Here is a 22,371-nt window from a genome sequence, read left to right as displayed (position 1 = left end):
TGTTATCTGATAGAAGATATTATTATGTCATTAACTGTAGTGAATAACACGGGGAATATGATCCACTATTGCCTTTATTAATATACTATGTGGACCTCAGCAATTATGATGAGGCACCCCATTAAATATGAGCTTGATTGTAGATCCTCACTTAATGCACAGTTTATTTCTGTAGCTTTTTTGCGGTGCAATCCTGATAACATAGAATACTGCAGTTCAAATGCAAAAGACAGTCTTTTTTGTTTTGTATAAATCAATCGTGATGTTAGATATCACTAAAAGGAGGATATGTGTATGTTCTTGTCAGTGTATTTCACAATCATCTATTGCTGTTTTAGAATCCCATATGGGGCAGATAAGCTTTGCAGCAGCCGCCTCCTCAATCTGCCTGTACTTTCTTCTCCTCAATTTATAAGAAAACTGATGAAATTATATCCTGTCAGTATCACTTAAAGCACAAGCTCTAGCAGTAATTGGTAAAGTGTGAAAGCCTTAAGTTGCTGTGCTATAATATGAAGCTCAAGTCACTCTTATGTATTCTGGTGGTAGTAAGGAAAATAGCTGTCCCCGTTAGCCACTTGCAGGCCTCAAAGTCTAATGAGGGAGCACAATAAGCTTAGTACTGGGATTATTAATATTGCCAATGTGCAGTGGTTATATAAAGGTCTTACCCTCCATGTAGTTCTGAGGATCAGTAGTTATTGATTTTCCTGGGCCAGTGCCGGTTAAATACTTTTCGGTTTTTCTCCCCCGGATAGCCTGAGGTGTGGAGAAATGGCGGATGTTCGCGCCAGAGTTGAAGTGGCGCACCTGCGGGCTAACGGGCCTTACTTGCGGTTGTACCGTGTCACCACCGATCGTCAGGCTCAGCCAAAATCTCCGGTCAATGGTCAGCACTGAGGATTGTGGGTTGATCCGGTAAGTCGTGGTCAGGGATGTAGGTGATCGCCGAAATATTCGGCAACTGAAGTACCTCTAGCTTCTGGTGGTCACGATGCTGGTTGTAGGTAGATGATGTCCTAGCACTCCGGAGCGGAGCCCCGACCCTCCGGAGTGAAGTTGAGCCACAAAACTAGTCCTCAGTGGTGTGAAGAGCTCACATAGATTAGCCGCTCCGGATGGCAAAATAAAATGCGCAACACGTCAGCTCCGTTCACTAGTCAGATAAAGTTGCACGAAATCCTCAGTTAGATCTCTCTGATGTCCCAGACTGTCCTAGGAACAGGAAATCTACTATTTATCTTGTAGATATGAGTTTTTAGCTTTGATTTTAGGTAGTTTTAGGCAAAAAAAGAGAGGAGCTCTCATACAACACGTCCTCTCACTCTGGCAGTCAACTCCGCCCCCTGGGTTTTCTTTCTTAGTTGTGACCTCTCTTTGTCTTTTATGGTTGGTTGATTTAGCTCTAAAAAAGATGAGGATGAGGGGGTTGGTGCCAATAGCCCAGAGTCTATTTATTGGTGTTTTGAGGATGCATGTTCCTCTCCCCTTGTTTGTTCCTTCCATTTATTTTGAATGTTACCCAAATTTTGATCCAGATTTTGATCCAATAACAGAAGGCTGACCCACCTCTGCAAAATTTAAAGTAAAAAACAACAAGAAAAAGCCCTTAAATATGGACTATCTACATGTTTTACCCTACTAGTAACTAGCCATACATAAAAAGGGCATACTATCACTAAGAAAAAACTCTGAAATAAAATCCCCCTTTCTCTAATGACAAAACCACAAAAGAAGAAGACAGGGACCTAACAGAACCTTGGAGAATCTCTAAGTACCCCTGGATGCCGTATATAACATATTATAATGCTAGGACAAAGTTCTTCCAGCTAAGTTTAAATCAATGTAATCATAAATAAATTAGATGATACTACAATCCTAATCTCCTATCTGGACAAATTAATACACAATTTTTATAACTCAGATTCCACTAATAAGCTAGGTCTAATTATATATTCTTTTCACCCTAATCCATTCTACTCACTTCAACTGTATATAATAAGTTAAGTCATCTAGAGTATATAATACTTTAATAGCAATGGTTGTGCTGAATTAAACCTTTACCTACTTTATCATAACATTTTATAACGTTTTGTATAATACCAACTTATCATGACAGAACCATAACATATGTAACGATTCCAATATAATGAAATTCTTTAACAGAACTAAACACCTATTAGTATGGAATATTTAAATAATAATATCTGTACTCAATTGACCTACATAACAACTCATTGTGACAGTGCCACAATATACACATTGATCTCAATATGTATATATAGTAATCTCACGCTATTTTCCACCCGCCACCTTTTACCGATTACAATATCAGGTTTTTGCATCAATACATTCAATATACAACTATGGATACGAATATGGTCAGTGCTCCTTAAAATACCGTTATGATTGATAATGATTCATGCTTTTTTTATATAAGAAATTAAATTGGGATATATCGCAAAAGCCAAAATAACTTATCTAAGTATCTTTGTGTTTAAAAAAACATTTTCTCAAATATTCTAGATCAACCAGCAATAGACTAATGATAAGGTACATTATGCTATCAGTCAGAAAAACTTGCACCTGATAAACTTCAAAATCTAGCGAACACAGCACTAGAGGAGAATATTTCCCAGTTTGCATGATAAACTCGTGACAAGTTGTTTGATTTCATTACCACCCAACATTATATATACAAACATTATGTTAGGTTCAATAAATTATCTGTAGTTAGTAGACAAGCCACCGTAGTTTATTAATGTCGATTTAAAGGAATCCTGATAAGGTATACTACATTACAGTTTGAAAAAACTTTTCCCCCAAAAATTTTTTTACATCTGATAAATGTCATATTATAGTGAACATAAAAGAATAACATATGTTTTTTCCAGCTTGCGCAAAAAACATTTGAAAAGTCACTCAATCTCACTATCATTTAAACATTATATGCTCAATTTACACATGATGAAAAAACTACATTAATGAGACAAGCTATTCAGTATATAAAAAAACCCCTTAACTCTATTACATACCCTACATCACTTTTGGTTTTTAGCCACGCCCCCAAACACACTTTTTGGTGCAAAACTTTTCACTACAAAAGGGACACTTTTGACAACCAGCTGGCAGTCTTGAGAAAGGCCTAGAGGAGGCCGAAACGCATTGACCACAGCTGGTAAGCACTATTCTGATTTTATATAAGTTTTTAGTACCATCTACACTATTGTTGTTTTTATTTGCCTTCAGGTTTAATTTATGATTTAAAAAGAAAAACAATTTTGGATTGGAGTTTCTCCCAACCACCAAAGGTTCTCACCATCAGGAACAGGAACACTAGCCCACTAATTGGGTTTGACCTAAAAGACCGTTGACTTTATTCTCACCATCAGGAACCTCACCACTAGGAAAATAAGGTTTCTTTTTCCCCACATTATTAACTTTTGACTTTTATTTGGATCTTCACATTTAGCCTTTTTTAGGGTTATTGTTTGTTGGATTACAATCACTGACTTCGTTCTCTTTTTTAATTTTTTTGAGCAGCATTTTTACATTTTTTCCTTTGTAATTTTTTCAATTTTTCACATTTTTTTTTCACTTTTGAATAAGCAAGTTGACACTGTCTGTTTTCTTTATATTTGCAATCACTAAGGATAAATTTTCACTCCCTTTTTTATACACATTATCACCACTAACACTGGTACACAATATCTCTTACGGTATCCTCCTTCTAGTCGATATCAGCAATCCATTCATTTGATTTACTGTATTTTTTAATCCACACATTGGATTGATTTCTTTCAGTCATTGTTTGGAATTATAACTTTCTCATATTTTTATTGGAGCTACAATTATTATTGCCTCTGCATAATTTTATTATTACGTGTTTTTATATAGATATATTCAATATTTAATTTGTACAAGAGTGGATCCACATCTTATTGTTTTTATTGTCATTTATTACCACTGTACCCACCGTGGCATGTTTTATTCTTGTGTAAAGTACTAGATTTACAATTAAAATATTTCTAAATACACACTCTACACATTGTACAACACCTAGCCCATTTGAGGCACTCTGAACACATTTATTTTCTTAGTACATTTTCCGAGCTAGCTAGTTAGCCCATTGTTCAGAGCTATAGGTGCTCGTCCTTGGCGCTATACCCCATCAAAATCCATTTGCGATCATCCATGTAAGGTAAAACTTATAAAACAGGCAATTTTGTAATTTTGCTAAATTGATTACCTTTTCTTTTCCCCAGCAAAACACTTGAGACGTTAAAGGGTTATATGCTGCACTGTAGGGTTCATATCAATGAACCCCATTGCTTTTTCAAAAGTGTTAGTGCTTGCTGTAAACTGACATTTTGTACGTATTGAACTTTTAAAACTTGTTTTCTATTGTGTTCAAAATGTGCATGAACCCTCTGTTACTGCTAGAGACTTTGTTACAGATTTTAAATTGTGTCAGCGCAAATTTCATACATTTCCTACATTGGTCTTTTTTAATTTTCTCTTGTATTTTTCTTCCTTTCTCAATTTTCTGTCTATTTGGACACAGATTCATGTTGCACCATGTTGTTGTTTTTTTACTGTAATGTATGTTTTTATACAATTTATTTCATATTTTTTTTTAGATCAATCCTGCTATTCTTCAAGATGGTTTATGTTGTGTGTTGATCGAAACATTATACTCGACAACATGACTTGTCTACCCCCTGGGAATTTCCCAGGATTGGCCAGACACTCCGTCGGCTATTCCAGGGTGGAAGAAGCAGCTGTTCTTGGTGTGATTAGCAGAACAATGAGTGTACTGGACGAAGTGTGGAGGATGTTTGCCATATACACCTGAGGAGGAGAGTTTTGCCGGACAACTCAGAGGATCTGGCCTGCTCAGTATACACTACATTACAGTGCTTGAATACATGTGAGCGTAATTGCTATAATTTTATATTCAGCAATTCCTTTGCAGAATTACGCTATTTCTACTTTTCTTATAGATATACCTTGAAGTGGATGACCGTTTTCCCCTGAGGAGAAAAGCCTATCTATGTTTGTGTGCCATTAAACATATACAATTATTGGACTTTAAAGTTATATATACCTAGTCTGTCAATATTTAGCAATTTTTGTCACCTACAATTTTTGTCACCTACAATATAATTATTCTTTATTGATATATTGCAGTATTATACCGTATTTATATTGCACTTGAACATCGATTTATACTTAGACTCAGAGTCAATTTGTGTGAATTGCACAATTTAAAGTGATAGCGCCCCTATTTTGCATGGTTGTGTTTTCCTTTTCTCTAAGAAAAAAGATGTTGGATTTACCAGATTAAGATGTATTTTTTTTGTAAATTACTAGTTTTAAACTGTGAAATGTATAGTTTAAAAATGTAAACAACTTTAAAGTTTTAACTGTAATGTAATTTTTACAGAAATTCTAAGAGTAAACTGGAATAGATAAATATTTAAATAGAACTGGTTAGGTTTTGAGCTGTGGTTATCTGGGATCCAGTGATATAATATCACATCATACTATATAGAATATGAAAATACAGTATTCTATCATTGTTTATACTAGAAACATACAGCTAGATTATGAGTTATGCACGCTATATGGAAATTAACAAACGCAACAAAAGTTGCGTTATTTAACCCTCTATAGCGCAGCCATTACAAGTTTTGAAACAGCCGGCTTGTGCGTGCAATATCGGGTTTTTAAGCTCCATACCGCACAAAATACAAGCTCTGTTTTGACGTGCTCGTGCACGCTTTCCCCATAGGCATCAATGGGGAGAGCGGGTCAGAAAAAAGACTAAAACCTACGATAGCGGAATGAAAAGCTCTGTAACGCAGCCCCTATTGATGTCTATGGGGAAAAATAAAATTATGTTTAAACCTAACATCCTAACATAAACCCCAAGTCTAAACACCCCTAATCTGCTGCCCCAACATCGCTGCCACCTGCATAATGTTATTAACCCCTAATCTTCCGCTCCTGATATTGCCGCCACTTAAATAAAGCTATTAATCCCTAATCTGCCAGCCCCAACATCGCCACAACTATACTAAAGTTATTAACCCCTATTCCCCTGCACCCCAACATTGCCCACACTATAATAAATCTATTAACCCCTATTCCGCCACTCCCCGACATCTCTGCCGCTAAATAAAGTTATTAACCCCTAAACCTCTGGCATCCCACATTACTGCCACTAATTAAACCTATTAACCCCTAAACTGCCAGCCCCCCACATCGCAACAATCTAAATTAAACTATATATTAACCGCTAAACCTAACCCTAATGTAACCCTAAACCTAAACCTAACCCTAACACCCCCTAACTTTAACATAATTAAAATAGAGCTAAATTAAACTTACTTACCATTACAAAAATTAATAAACGAAATTATACAAAATAATAAGAATGATTCCTATTCTAATACCCTTTAAAAAAAATAAAAAACCCAAACCAAAATAAAAAAAGCCTAATCTAAAATAAACTACCAAGGGCCCTTAAAAGGGTCTTTTTGTGGGCCTTTAAAAGTGCCTTTTGTAGGGCATTGCCCTAAAGTTAACAGCTCTTTTGCTACAAAACAAAACAAACCCCCTAACAGTGTACAAACCCCACCCCCCAAACCCACAAAAATAAAGTAAAACCTAATCTACCCATTGCCCAGAAAAGGGCATTTGTATGGGCATTGCCCTTAAAAGGGCATTTAGCTCTTTTTCCTGCCCTTAAAAGGGCATTCATCTCTTTTATGAAATGCACAAGTCCTAATCTAAAATTAAAAATCCATCCCAAAACGAAAAAAAAAAAAAAAAATACATTACACAAAATAACAAACAAATTATCAAAAATAATAAAAAATTATTCCTATTCTAATACCCATTAACAAAAAAAAAATAAAAAAAATCTAATCTAGAGTAAACTAGCAATAGCCCTTAAAAGGGCCTTTTGTAGGGCATTGTCCTAAATTAAACTGCTCTTTTACCTGAAAAAAAAACCCCACCCCCCCAAATCCACAAAATAAAAAAAACTATCTAAAAAAACCTAAGCTAATCATTGCCCAGAAAAGGGCATTTGTATGGGCATTGCCCTTAAAAGGGCATTTGTATGGGCATTGCCCTTAAAAGGGCATTTAGCTCTTTTGCTTTGCCCTGAAAAGGGCATTTAGCGCTTTACGAAAGCCCAAACCCTAGACTAAAAAAAAACACCCAAAAAAACCCTTAAAAAAACCTAGCACTAACCCCCGAAGATCCTCTTACAGTTTTGGAAGTCCTGCTTGAATAATCTTAATCCAGGTGGCGAATTCCTCATCCCGGCGGTGAGAAGTTTTCATACAGGTGGCATCTTCTATCTTCATACAGGTGGCATCTTCTATCTTCATCCCGACGGCGCGGAGCAGGTCCATCCTGAAGGTATCCGACGCGGAGCATCCTCTTCATACGGTCACTGCCGTACACTGAATCTTCAATGCAAGGTACGTGATTCAAGATGGCGTCCCTTGCATTCCTATTGTCTGATTTGATTTTGGAAATTCAAACCAGCCAATAGGATGAGAGCTACTGAAATTCTTGGCTCTTCAAAACAGTCCATAGGATGAGAGCTTCTGAAATTCTATTGGCTGTTTTTTTAAGGGTTATTTTGGGTGGGTTTTTTTTTAGTTTAGGGTTTGGGCTTTCGTAAAAGAACTAAATGTCCTTTTCAGGGCAAAGCAAAATAGCTAAATGCCCTTTTAAGGGCAATGCCCATACAAATGCCCTTTTAAGCGCAATGGTTATCTTAGGTTAGCTTAGGTTTTTTTAGATAGTTTTTTTTTTGTGGGTTTGGGGGGTGGGGGTTTGTAATGTTAGTGGGACTTTGTATTTTTTCAGGTAAAAGAGCTGTTTAACTTAAGGCAATGCACTACAAAGGGCCCTTTTAAGGGCTATTGGTAGTTTATTCTAGATTAGTTTTTTTTGATAATTTGATATTTTAAGAATGTATTTTTATCGTTTTGGGGTGGGTTTTTATTTTTAGATTAGGGCTTGGACATTTCATAAAAGAGCAGAATTCCCTTTTAAGGGCAGGAAAAAGAATTACATGCCCTTTTAAGGGCAATGCCCATACAAATGCCCTTTTCAGGGAAATGGGTAGATTAGGTTTTACTTTATTTTTATTTTGTGGGTTTGGGGGGTGGGGGGGTTGTATACTGTTAGGGGGTGTTTGTTTTGTTTTGTAGCAAAAGAGCAATGCCCTACAAAAGGCCCTTTTAAGGGCCCTTGGTAGTTTATTTTAGATTAGGCTTTTTTATTTTGGGGTGGGTTTTTTATTTTTTTTAAAAGGGTATTAGAATAAGAATATTTTTTTATTATTTTGTATAATTTTGTTTGTTATTTTTTGTAATGGTAGGTTTTTTTATTTTTGCAATTTTAGTGTTTTTTATTTTTTGTAATGGTAGGTTTTTTATTTTTGTAATGTTAGGTTTTATTTCCCAGGTAAGTTTGCATTTATTTTAACTAGGTAGTTAGTAAATAGTTAATAACTATTTACTAACTAGTCTACCTAGTTAAAATAAATACAAACGTACCTGTGAAATAAAAATAAAACCTAAGTTATTAGTTATATTGTAGCTAGCTTAGGTTTTATTTCACAGTTAAAGGGACACTGAACCCAATTTTTTTCTTTTGTGATTCAGATAGAGCATGCAATTTTAAGCAACTTTCTAAATTTACGCCTATTATCAATTTGTCTTCGTTCTCTTGCTATCTTTATTTGAAAAATAAGACATCTAAGCTTTTTTTTTGGTTCAGACCTGTGGACAATGTTATAGATGTGTATCTTGCAGCGCCAAGATGTCAACCATACAAGCTGTGCTCTTGTTGCGGAATCTCCCAACCAGATCCCAAAATGTAAATATATAAAAAGTGCTTAGTGAGTACAGCGCTACAAAATCCCAGACGGAAGGATTTGTGGCTAAAGATGGTGTCCACGATTGGTATAAATATATGTGACGAGTTGATAATAATGCAAATAGCCTAAAGGTCTAAGTGCATGGATATTATAATATATACGAACAATAATAACTTATAATGGATCAGATGCTCCTATATGTTAAGTTAAAAACCATTTATTAATAACATATTACTGATAACATTTGATTTAAAATGTTATCAGTAATATGTTATTAATAAATGGTTTTTAACTTAACATATAGGAGCATCTGATCCATTATAAGTTATTATTGTTCGTATATATTATAATATCCATGCAATTAGACCTTTAGGCTATTTGCATTATTATCAACTCGTCACATATATTTATACCAATCGTGGACACCATCTTTAGCCACAAATCCTTCCGTCTGGGATTTTGTAGCGCTGTACTCACTAAGCACTTTTTATATATCAGACCTGTGGACAGCACTTTTTAATTGGTGGATGAATTTATCCACCAATCAGCAAGAACAACCCAGGTTGTTCACCAAAAATGGGCCGGCATCTAAACTTACATTCTTGCATTTCAAATAAAGATACAAAAAAAAAATGAAGAAAATTTGCTAATAGGAGTACATTAGAAAGTTGCTTAAAATTGTATGCTCTATCTGAATCACAAAAGAACATATTTGGGTTCAGTGTCCCTTTAAGTATTTAGTTTTAAATAGGAATTATTTAGTTAATAATTGTAAGTTTAATTTAGCTCTATTTTAGTTATGTTAAAGTTAGGGGGTGTTAGGATTAGAGTTACATTAGGCTTAGATTTAGGGTTAGGTTTAGGGGTTACTAGTTTAAATTAGTTTATTGCGATGTGGGTTCAATAGGTTTATTTAGTATATTTCATTGTGGGGAGCTTGCGGTTTAGGGGTTAATAGTTTATTATTGTTGCGGCAGAATTATGGCTTAATAATATTTAAATAGTGTTTGCGATGCGGGAGGGCTGTGGATTAGGGGTTAATAACTTTAGTATAGTAGTGGCGATGTCGGCGAGCAGCAGAATAGGGGTTAATCATTTTTAATAGTGGCAGCAATGTCGGGAGCGGCAGATTAGGGGTTATTAACTGTACTATAGTATTTGCGATGCGGGAGGGCCTTAGTTTAGGGGTTAATATATAGTTTATGGGTGTTTAGTGTAATTTGTAGCAGTTTAGTTATGAGTTTTATGTAACAGTTTTGTAGCGTAAAACTCATAACTACTGCTTTTAGATTGCAAAAAGGATTGTGTCGGTATAGGCTTCAACGCAAGCTTTTTAGCCTCACAGCAAAACTCATAATAGCAGCGCTATCGAAGTTCTATGAAAAAACATAATTTTTACATTTTACAGGCTAAAATGCTTGCGGTACAGCTATACCGACAAGACTTGTAATGGCTGCGGTGCCTTTTTTAATGCTGAAATTACCATTTTTTAAGCATTAAAACACGAATGCCAAACTTGTAATCTAGGTGATAGGTCTTAAAAGTGAAATAACAGATTGAACCAAAGAATGAATTTGAATAAAACAGCTTAAACAGTATGAACTATGATACCGGATTAACCAACTCCGTCTCCTTAATTGCAATTGTAATAGCACTTAACAGGTTTGTTTTCCGGGTAGACACTATTCAGAGTATATGTTAACAACTGAATAAATATGTTTGTATCATTTAGAATTGAAAATTGTAAATTATGTGCTAAACAATCTGAGTGATTTGTACACAAAATTGCAAAATATGTAAATTGTAAATTTAAACACAAGTGACAGAGGCCAATAGAAAAGATGTGAGTTTTTTGATGGTCCATTAGAATCACTGAAGCTACTTTAAATTGAAGACAGGGCAGCAGAGTCCTTATGCTATGATTATGGCTAATGCCGAAACACGTTAGCAAGATCTGCACCTTCCTTCTTTTGTAAATATGGCACTCTTTGAATATGAATTTTAACTTGCTGAAATAAAAGTCAAATTTTATAACTACAAATACGCTCTGACTGGTGCTCCATATTGCTGCATATGTGAATAATAAATGGTAACCATCTATAATCATGTAATCAACTCAAATACAGGCATGGGGGTGGTTAGGAGATTAAGGCCTAATAAATGGTAACTATCAATAATCACCTAATTAACCCCCATACAGGTATGGGGGCTGGTTAGGAGATTAAAGCCTAATAAATGGTAACCATTAATAATCAACTAATCACCCCCCCCCTTCCCACAGGTATGGGGGTGGTTAAGAGATTAAGACCTACTAAATACTAACTATTAATAATCACCTAATAAACCCCCATATAGGTATGGAGGGTGGTTAGGAGATTATGTCCTAATAAATGGTAACCATCAATAATCACCTAATCAACCCCTATACAGGTATGGGGGTGGTTAGGAGATTAAGGCCTACTAAATACTAATTATCAATAATCACCTGGGACGAAGAGGGCCCAACATTGGATCAAGGGGAGCCAGATTACCTAACAGAGAGTACAACTTTTGGGGTTAGGGATTTTTTTTGGGTGTGTTTTTTATTTTTAAGAATAGGCTTTTTTTATTTTCACTTTTCTTTTCTAGGATAGTTTTTTTTAGGTAGATTTTGTTATTTTTGGGGGTGGGGGTTACTTGTATTGTAGAGGGGGTTTTGTAAAAAATGTATGTAAAAGAGCTGAAATCACTTTAGGGCAATAGCCCTAGAAAAGGCCCTTTTAAGGGCTATTGTAATTTATTTTAGTGTTAGGGTTTTTTGTGTTTTGGATGGGTTTATTATTTTATTGGGAATGTAGATTAGTGTTAGGTATAATGGTGTTTTTTTATTTTGGATACTGTAGTTTATTATTTTATGTAACTTCAATTTTTTTTAGTGTAACTTAGGGGCTTAGTTTAGAGGGGGGGATGGCGTCCCTTCAATTCCGATTGGCTGATAGAATTCTATCAGCCTATTGTAATTTAGGTAGAAAAAATCCTATTGGCTGATTGGAACAGCCAATAGAATGCCAGCTCAATCCTATTGGCTGATTGGATTAGCCAATAGGATTGAACTTCAATCCTATTGGCTGATTGCATTTTTTCTACCTTAATTCCGATTGGCTGATAGAATTCTATTAGCCAATCGGAATTGAAGGGACGCCATCTTGGATGACGTTATTTAAAGGAACCTTCATTCAGTCATCGGCCGTGGAATGAAGAAGATGCCCCGCGTCGGATGTCTTGAAGATGGACCCGCTCAGCGCGGGATGGATGAAGATAGAAGATGCCATCTGGATGAAGACTTCTGCCCGTCTGGAGGACCACTTCTGCCCGGTTGGATGAAGACTTCTCCCGGCTTCATTGAGGACTTCGGCCCGGTTGGGTGAAGACGTCTCATGCTAAGGTGATCTTCAGGGGGTTAGTGTTAGTTTTTTTTTAATGGGGGATTGGGTGGGTTTTAGAGTAGGGTTGGTTGTGTAGGTGGTGGGTTTTAATGTTGGGGGGGTATTTGTATTTTTTTTACAGGTAAAAGAGCTGATTACATTGGGGCAATGCCCTGCAAAAGACCCTTTTAATGGCTATTTGTAATTTAGTGTAGGGTATGGCTTTTTTATTTTGGGGGGCTTTTTTATTTTGTTAGGGGGATTAGGTGTAATTAGTTAGGGGGATTAGGTGTAATTAGTTTAAAAATCTTGTAATTTCTTTATTATTTTCTGTAATTTAGTGGGGGTTTTTTTCGTACTTTAGATAATTTTATTTAATTGTAATGAATTGTATTTAATTTAGTTAATTTATTTAATTATAGTGTAGTGTTAGGTGTAATTGTAACTTAGGTTAGGTTTTATTTTACAGGTAAATTTGTCTTTATTTTAACTAGGTAGTTATTAAATAGTTAATAACTATTTAATAACTATTCTACCTAGTTAAAATAAATACAAAGTTGGCTGTAAAATAAAAATAAACCCTAAGCTAGATACAATGTAACTATTAGTTATATTGTAGCTATCTTAGGGTTTATTTTATAGGTAAGTATTGTTTTAAATAGGAATTATTTAGTTAATTGTAGTAATTTTATTTAGATTTATTGTAATTATATTTGTTAGGGGGGTTAGGGTTAGACTTAGGTTTAGGGGTTAATACATTTAATATATTGGTGACGACGTTGGCAGATTAGGGGTTAATAAATGTAGGTAGGTGGTGGCGATGTTAGGGATGGCAGATTAGGGGTTAATAATATTTAACTGGTGTTTGCGATGCGGGAGTGTGGCAGTTTAGGGGTTAATATATTTATTATAGTGGCGGCGATGTCCGGTTCGGCAGATTAGGGGTTAAAATATTTATTTTAGTGTTTGCGATGGGGGGGGGCTAGGTTTAGGGGTTAATAAATAGTTTATGGGTGTTAGTGTACTTTTTAGCACTTTAGTTAAGAGTTTTATGCTACGGCGTTCTAGTGTAAAACTCTTAACTACTGACTTTTAAATGCGGTACCAGGCTTGACAGGAGAGGGTCTACCGCTCACTTTTGGTCAGACTCGTAATACCGGCGCTATGCAAGTCTCATTGAGAATATAGGCTACGCAATTGACGTAAGTGGATTTGCTGTATTTCCGAGTCTGGCCAAAAAAGTGAGCGGTACACCTGTACCTGCAAGACTCGTAATACCAGCGGGCGTTAAAAAGCAGCATTGGGACCGGCCAACGCTGCTTTTTAACCCTAACGCACAACTCGGAATCTAGGCCAGTGTTAGCTCTTGAGCAAAAGCCTCGGGCATGCTAACATCTGGTGGTTAGATAGCTCAGCATCGCCACAAACTTACAGACTAACCCAGTCACACAGGCAGACAGAACCACACACACACAGACAGAACCACACACATAAGGCAGACAGACCCAGTCACACAGGCAGACAGACCCAGTCACAACAGGCAGACAGACCTACACACACATAAAGCTGCATGCTCAAGTCACCCTGTACACACTCATATAGCTGCATGCTCCCTAGTCACCCTGTACAGTTGGACATATTTACTAGTCTTGTAACCCTGCCCAGAAAACACTGCTGAACCACAGTTCTCAATTCGATCTCATCTAAATGTTCCAGAAAACCAAAACCTGCTTCAGGAAATGTTAGCACTTATTCCACTTCCACTAAACCAGCAAGTACCAATAACATAGTAAGTATGGGTGTGGTACAAAACTCAGGCTTGGCTAGTTAGTAGTCTAGTCAATATTAAAAATAGGAAAAAAGAAGAATACAAATAGGAAAAAGACACATTATATATATATATATATATATATATATATATATATATATATATATATATATATATATATATATATATATATATACAAAAAAAGACAATTGCATTTCCCATTTAACCCTATGACTACCTGAGGGATAGGTTGCAAAAATGTTTGTCAATTAAATCTGTAATTATATCTATTCATTTGTATCAATTTTGGTTTTAAATGTTTGCTGCATCTAATATTAGTTATATTCTAAAATTATATATTTCAATTTACTTATATAAAAAAAAATACATTTTAATGTTGAATTTTGTAGAAAAAGGTTTTCTAAAAGAAAATAATATAACAGAGTTTTTAGCCTCTTCCATTTTCATTGGGAATATTGTTTAAGCTTACCCCATTATACTCATTCCCATTTACTCTACATGTACTGCACAGAACTGCAGACTAACTTGGCATCTTTATAAGTATAGGTCTGAACTTGGAAAAATGTTATCTTTAATTTTGACTTGTGTGACTGAACTCAGCCTTATACAGGGCATAAATACTAATACATAGCTACTTTGTTGTGTACCCTGTGTGTCATTTGTACACTGTTTAGACTTGCACTTGTTAGACAGCGCTTACTTATAGTTAACTATAGGTAAATAGTGATTTAAGTGATAAATGTGAATGTTATTAATAATTGTTTAAATATATTTACCTTATTTAGATATAAAAATAATACTACAATACTCAAAGTTCCGACGTTTGCTTGAATAAATGTTTTAACTTCACAGAAGATAATATTGTGAAATAGCATGATTGAATGAAATTTATGAATAACAGCTTAATTGCTTTAAATTTTGCAGTAAATGAATTGAAATTGATTGAATGGATGCAATGAGCAATCTCAATAAAATTGGAAAAATTGTGTATGACTAATTTTAGAAAATGCGCTGAGATTTTCATGAAATTCCACAATGTAGTGAATGTGGCTTTTGTGTGCCTATATTTTAAAAATGAAGGACTGTAGATACTTTAAAACACTGATTAAACTGAACTATATGTTAGCAAAAGGTCAAACTACTTAATACTTAATAACTGACATAGCCCAAGTTATTTAGTGACCTTTGTATTTTAGACAAATGTAATATACAGTATGTGCTATTAGGTAAAAATCAATTCTGGCTAAATGAACATTAAATACATCAGAGTTGCATAATCAAGAAATGCATAATGAAAATACAATCCTAAAGCGTTCACTGTGATTTTTAAATGAACAGAAGTTTTTTTCTGCCACCTTTTACCCCCAAAAGCCAATTACAGATTCATATGCATACACATTGTGCCTCAAAAATGTGTTTTTAAAAATATAGTGTACAATTTAATAATAGAAGAATATTGGAAAATCTCCTAAAACTACATGCTGTATCCAGTGACGTGAGGTCAGAGGCTGGTGAGGCACTGGCTATGATATGCCCAAGAAACAAACGCGTATATATATATATATATATATATATATATATATATATATATATATATATATATACACACACACACACACATACATACATATCACTAGATTACTGTCACCAACAAGTATTTAGCACCTGAAAAGAGTTAGTTATGTCAACCTCTAGCACATAGCACAGGTACTGGACAGAGACAGACCCACACACACAGGCAGACAGACCCACACACACAGGCAGACAGATCCACACACACAGGAAGACAGACCCACTCACGCAGGCAGACAGAACCACACACACAGGCAGAAAGACACAAATACACAGGCAGACAGACTCACACACACAGGCAGACAGACACACACACACACACAGGCAGACAGACCCACTCACACAGACAGACAGACCCACTTACACAGGCAGACAGACCCAAACACACAGGCAGACAGACCCCCCCACACACCGGCAGACATACCCAGTCACACAGACAGACAGACCTAGTAACACAGGCAGACAGACCCACACACACACACAAGGAGAAAAAACCCTACACACCCACACACAGACAGACCAACACACACAGGCAGACAGATCCACACACACAGGCAGGCAGACCCAGTCACACACACAGACAAACCCATACACACAGGCAGACTGACCCACAAACACACAGACTGACCCAGTCACACAGGCAGACAGAACCACACACACACAGACAGAACCACACACATAAGGCAGACAGACCCAGTCACACAGGCAGACAGACCTACACACACATATAGCTGCATGCTCAAGTCACCCTGTACACACTCATATAGCTGTATGCTCCCTAGTCACCCTGTACAGTTGGACATATTTACTTTGTAACCCTGCCCAGAAAACACTGCTGAGCCACAGTTCTCAATTCAATCTCATCTAAATGTTCCAGAAAACTAAAACCTGCTTCAGGAAATGTTAGCACTTATGCCACTTCCACTAAACCAGCAAGTACCAATAACATAGTAAGACTTTCAAAGAAAGGCAGCCCCACAAAGAATTAAAAAATATATATATATTTTTATTCTATGCACCAGGAGCAGGTAAAAAACAGGAGAAGGTCTTGATGTTTTTTACCTGCTCCTTGTAAATGGAATAAAAAGAAGAAAACAAAATGAATTATTGGTGGTGCTGCATTTCTTTGGACATTATATCTACTAATGTGTTGTGGCCCTGCCCAGAAAACACTGCTGAGCCACAGTTCTCAATTCAGATTATTATAACCTTGGTGACTAAATAATCTTGATTTTATTAAAGACAGGAGGCGAGTATTTTGCATATTTCTTTACTGTAAACCAAAACAGCAGCAAAGAAAAAACAGTACAGAAGAAAAAATAGCATAGCAACAGTGTACAACCAATCAGAGTACAGCATAGTAATAAACTGTCCAGAACAATCTAAATCCTTCCTCTTTCCTTTGATGAATCTTCTGAAAGACTAGAAGAGAACGAACATCAATAACATCCAGTGAAGAAAGGAATACAAAGCTTCATGGGAGCTCCTATCAGAGGTTCCAAAGATGGATGGAAATACCATTTCCACTGAATTAAACTGTAAGGAAGAAAGAAAAAATAACATTAATAATTTTTCTCTTAAATACAGAATTAACAGAAAAACATCACCGAGAAAATATATATATATATATATATATATATATATATATATATATATATATATACATATATATACAGGGAGTGCAGAATTATTAGGCAAATTAGTATTTTGACCACATCATCCTCTTTATGCATGTTGTCTTACTCCAAGCTGTATAGGCTCGAAAGCCTACTACCAATTAAGCATATTAGGTGATGTGCATCTCTGTAATGAGAAGGGGTGTGGTCTAATGACATCAACACCCTATATCAGGTGTGCATAATTATTAGGCAACTTCCTTTCCTTTGGCAACATGGGTCAAAAGAAGGACTTGACAGGCTCAGAAAAGTCAAAAATAGTGAGATATCTTGCAGAGGGATGCAGCACTCTTAAAATTGCAAAGCTTCTGAAGCGTGATCATCGAACAATCAAGCGTTTCATTCAAAATAGTCAACAGGGTCGCAAGAAGCGTGTGGAAAAACCAAGGCGCAAAATAACTGCCCATGAACTGAGAAAAGTCAAGCGTGCAGCTGCCAAGATGCCACTTGCCACCAGTTTGGCCATATTTCAGAGCTGCAACATCACTGGAGTGCCCAAAAGCACAAGGTGTGCAATACTCAGAGACATGGCCAAGGTAAGAAAGGCTGAAAGACAACCACCACTGAACAAGACACACAAGCTGAAACGTCAAGACTGGGCCAAGACATATCTCAAGACTGATTTTTCTAAGGTTTTATGGACTGATGAAATGAGAGTGAATCTTGATGGGCCAGATGGATGGGCCCGTGGCTGGATTGGTAAAGGGCAGAGAGCTCCAGTCCGACTCAGACGCCAGCAAGGTGGAGGTGGAGTACTGGTTTGGGCTGGTATCATCAAAGATGAGCTTGTGGGGCCTTTTCGGGTTGAGGATGGAGTCAAGCTCAACTCCCAGTCCTACTGCCAGTTTCTGGAAGACACCTTCTTCAAGCAGTGGTACAGGAAGAAGTCTGCATCCTTCAAGAAAAACATGATTTTCATGCAGGACAATGCTCCATCACACGCGTCCAAGTACTCCACAGCGTGGCTGGCAAGAAAGGGTATAAAAGAAGAAAATCTAATTACATGGCCTCCTTGTTCACCTGATCTGAACCCCATTAAGAACCTTTGGTCCATCATCAAATGTGAGATTTACAAGGAGGGAAAACAGTACACCTCTCTGAACAGTGTCTGGGAGGCTGTGGTTGCTGCTGCACGCAATGTTGATGGTGAACAGATCAAAACACTGACAGAATCCATGGATGGCAGGCTTTTGAGTGTCCTTGCAAAGAAAGGTGGCTATATTGGTCACTGATTTGTTTTTGTTTTGTTTTTGAATGTCAGAAATGTATATTTGTGAATGTTGAGATGTTATATTGGTTTCACTGGTAAAAATAAATAATTGAAATGGGTATATATTTGTTTTTTGTTAAGTTGCCTAATAATTATGCACAGTAATAGTCACCTGCACACACAGATATCCCCCTAAAATAGCTATAACTAAAAACAAACTAAAAACTACTTCCAAAACTATTCAGCTTTGATATTAATGAGTTTTTTGGGTTCATTGAGAACATGGTTGTTGTTCAATAATAAAATTAATCCTCAAAAATACAACTTGCCTAATAATTCTGCACTCCCTGTATATATATATATATATATATATATATATATATATATATATATATATATATATATATATATATATAATCATTGTAATATAAATTCTCTGAATTTTTTTTTTTTTCAAGGGGAGAGGCAAAGGAAAAAGGGTGGGAAAATACTCGCCTCCTGTCTTTAATAAAATCAAGATTATTTAGTCACCAAGTTTATAATAATCTGAATTTTATGTCAAGACAGGAGGCTTCGTATTTTGCATTTTTAACGCAATAAAAGTAATGACTCAGAAGCATGAAGAATGGGTTTAAAGTAGAAACGAGAAAAGGTGGTCGAAGAAGACCAATCCGTGGCTTTAAGGATGTCTTGAAGGTTACTGCCTGCTAAAAGGGCTTTGGATGCGGCCGCACCCTGAACAGAATGAGCCCCAAAAGAAAGATCAATGCCTGCAAATGACATGAGCCAGCGAACCCATCTGGCTAAAGTGAGGGAGGAGACGGGAAGAAAGGGGGAACATAAGAAATAAGTAACTGACTCCCTGAAGAGGTGCAGGAGGAAACAGTCCTAGAAAGATATGATTTTAAACAGAGAGCCACACAGATTTGAGGATCCTCAAGGAAATAGGGATAGAAAATGGAAGACAACATAGATTTTGTGCGTCTAGAAATAGAGAGAGTGACACCCTCAGTAGAAAAGGAAATGCCTTCTACATCCAGCTCACGGATATCCGAAATCCTGCTAAAGGAAACAAGGCAGAGCAACATGGCCAATTTGGCCGATAATTGTTTAAGTGAAAGCTCTGCATTGGAAGGCCAACTTCTAAGAAAGGATAGCATGATGGAAACATCCCAAAGTTGTGAATATCGAGAGGGAGGGGGAACTTTCAGCTTAATGGCTTTCAAAATCCGGCAGATAAGGGGATGTTGCCCAACAGGGTTACCATCCATGGGAAAATGTCCCGCTGAGATTGCCAAACAACATTAATGGAGCGGAAAGCTTTTCCCTGGGAAAAAAGTTCTGAAAGAAAATTTACTATAGAAACTACAGGAGCCGAAAAGGGATCAACTTGCCTGCGAGAACACCAACAAACCAACAAACCCATGACACCCAGGCTGAAGCGTAACATTTTCTGGTGCCAGGTGCCCAAGTTTATCGAAGGAGAAGCTGAGCGTCTGCAGAAAGGCCCTCGGAAGACCAGGATCCCCTGAAATCTTCCAAGCTAGGAGGGGAAGGCACTCCTAGAGAATGAGGGGATGAGGTTCGCCTTTTGGGTCTGAAAGGATGACGTGCCGATTGGGCAGAAGGAGAGGCGGAGATACGGTCATCTCCAGAAGGAGCGGAAACCAGGGTTGCATTGGCCAAAAGGGGCTAATCACTGTCAGGGAACATTTGAACCTCCTGACAGACCAGAGGGTCCTCGTGATGAGAGAGAAGGCGGGAAAAGCGTAAGCTCCGGACTGAGGCCAAATCTGCAGGAATGCATCCGAGGCCACGGGTCTGGAAGCCAGCTGAAATAGCAAGGAAGTTGATGATTGATGCAGGAGGTGAAAAAGTCCACAGAAAAGGGACCAAATATTCTCTGAATTTTCAGAAAAATAGGGCGAAGAAGACGCCAATCTCTGGAGTCCCTCCAAAAACGAGAGAACCAGTCCGCGACAGTATTGGAGACTCCAGGGATATACTGAGCCTGGAGAGAAATGTTGCGGGAGGTACAGAACCTGAATAGTTCCGAGGCAAGATCTGAGAGCATCTTGGATTTCATACCTCCCAAGCGATTGATGTATTGGACCGCTGATATGTTGGCCATACGGAGAAGGATGCAGCAATCTGTAAAATGTCCAGAAGCTTATCCTGAACTCCCCTAAGAGCCTTGTCAATGCCTTTCCTGGGATCCTTTCCCCTTCTAGTTAGAAAGGTGGCGAGTTTAGTGTCAAACTCAGGAGTTACAGATTCCCTACTAGGGAGGGAAGGTCTGCAGCATTCCACCCGTAATTTATTGTGATCTTCACGATCGAGAGGCTTGCGAAGAGATTTCTGCAAAAATTTAGAAAGATGAGGAGCTAACGCCCAGTCAGAAGACCTGGGGTGTTTAATATGTCTAGCGCTAAAAATGGGGTTCCCAGCCGGGTCCACCAATTCATCCTCTTGAATAACTTGAGAAGGTCGGGAGCGAGAAGACCTAGCCTGAGGAGCCGAGGGATCAAGCTTCAGGTCAGACTGAGGATCAGCTTCCCAATCCAGGTCTGGAAATGATTCTAGATAATCTTCCATATCAAAATTCTCAGAGTCAGAGCTCTGAAGCCCCACTTGTACACCCTGGGGGGGAAAGGGTTCGCTTACCCTGTTTTACCTCTGGGGAGGAGGTTCTGACACCCCTATGTGAAACGCCCGAGGGAAGGGCATGGGATTTCGGAGCTTTGCCTTTATGTGGACAAGAATGAGATTTCCAGTGACGCTTGCGCGATACAGGAGGGTCAGAATCGGAGGAAGAAAATTCCTCAAAATGAAGGGGCTGTTCTAAGACCTTCTCAGGAGGGGGAGAAGGAATATGTTGTTTAAGGGCAATTGCTATGGCTGAATTGATATATGCAAAGTCCTCTTTGGACTGTGAGGTGGAAGGGGCTGGGTCAATGACAGGGTCGGCAGACTCCATATTTGCAATAGAAGAAAAAATCTTTTAGTTTTGTATCTAAAGAAAAAATAAAATCAAAATCAAAACTTTATTAAATAAAATGCAAGAAAAAAACTTATGAAAAAATAAAACATGTAGTTTATTATGAGTGGAGTCCGGAATTGAACCCTGGTTCTAGAAAGTTTAAGACTACAGGCTTAGTCCACAAAGCTATAAAGAAAGCTTAATAAGAGCACAATAAATTCCAACTAAATACCTTCTTTTTTTTTTTTTTTTTTTTTAATTATTGAAAAACGTTCAAAAACAAAACCATTTAGTAGACATATATATAAATAAATGCCTGTTTACTCAAACAAGTATCAGCAATAGAGAATAATTATTTTAACTAAGAATGCTTAGCAGTTAATTTTAAACTATTTTTAGGCAGGAAAAGAAAAAGAAAATGAAGGCTAGAGATAATTACCTCAGAAAGTATTTTATTTATACATAAAATCTAATAACAAGCTTAGGCCTAGATTTAGAGTTGGGCGGTAGCCGTCAAAACCAGCGTTAGAGGCTCCTAACGCTGGTTTTAGGCTACCTCCGGTATTTGGAGTCACTCAAAAAAGGGTCTAACGCTCACTTTTCAGCCGTGACTTTTCCATACCGCAGATCCCCTTACGTAAATTGCGTATCCTATCTTTTCAATGGGATTTTTCTAACTCCGGTATTTAGAGTCGTGTCTGAAGTGAGCGTTAGAAATCTAACGACAAAACTCCAGCCGCAGAAAAAAGTCAGTAGTTAAGAGCTTTCTGGGCTAACGCCGGTTCATAAAACTCTTAACTACTGTACTCTAAAGTACACTAACACCCATAAA

This window comes from Bombina bombina, chromosome 4 (assembly GCF_027579735.1).
Source record: "Bombina bombina isolate aBomBom1 chromosome 4, aBomBom1.pri, whole genome shotgun sequence".
NCBI lineage: Eukaryota > Metazoa > Chordata > Amphibia > Anura > Bombinatoridae > Bombina > Bombina bombina.
The sequence above is the reverse complement of the archived record's forward strand: the minus strand, read 5'-3'. Positions refer to the sequence as shown.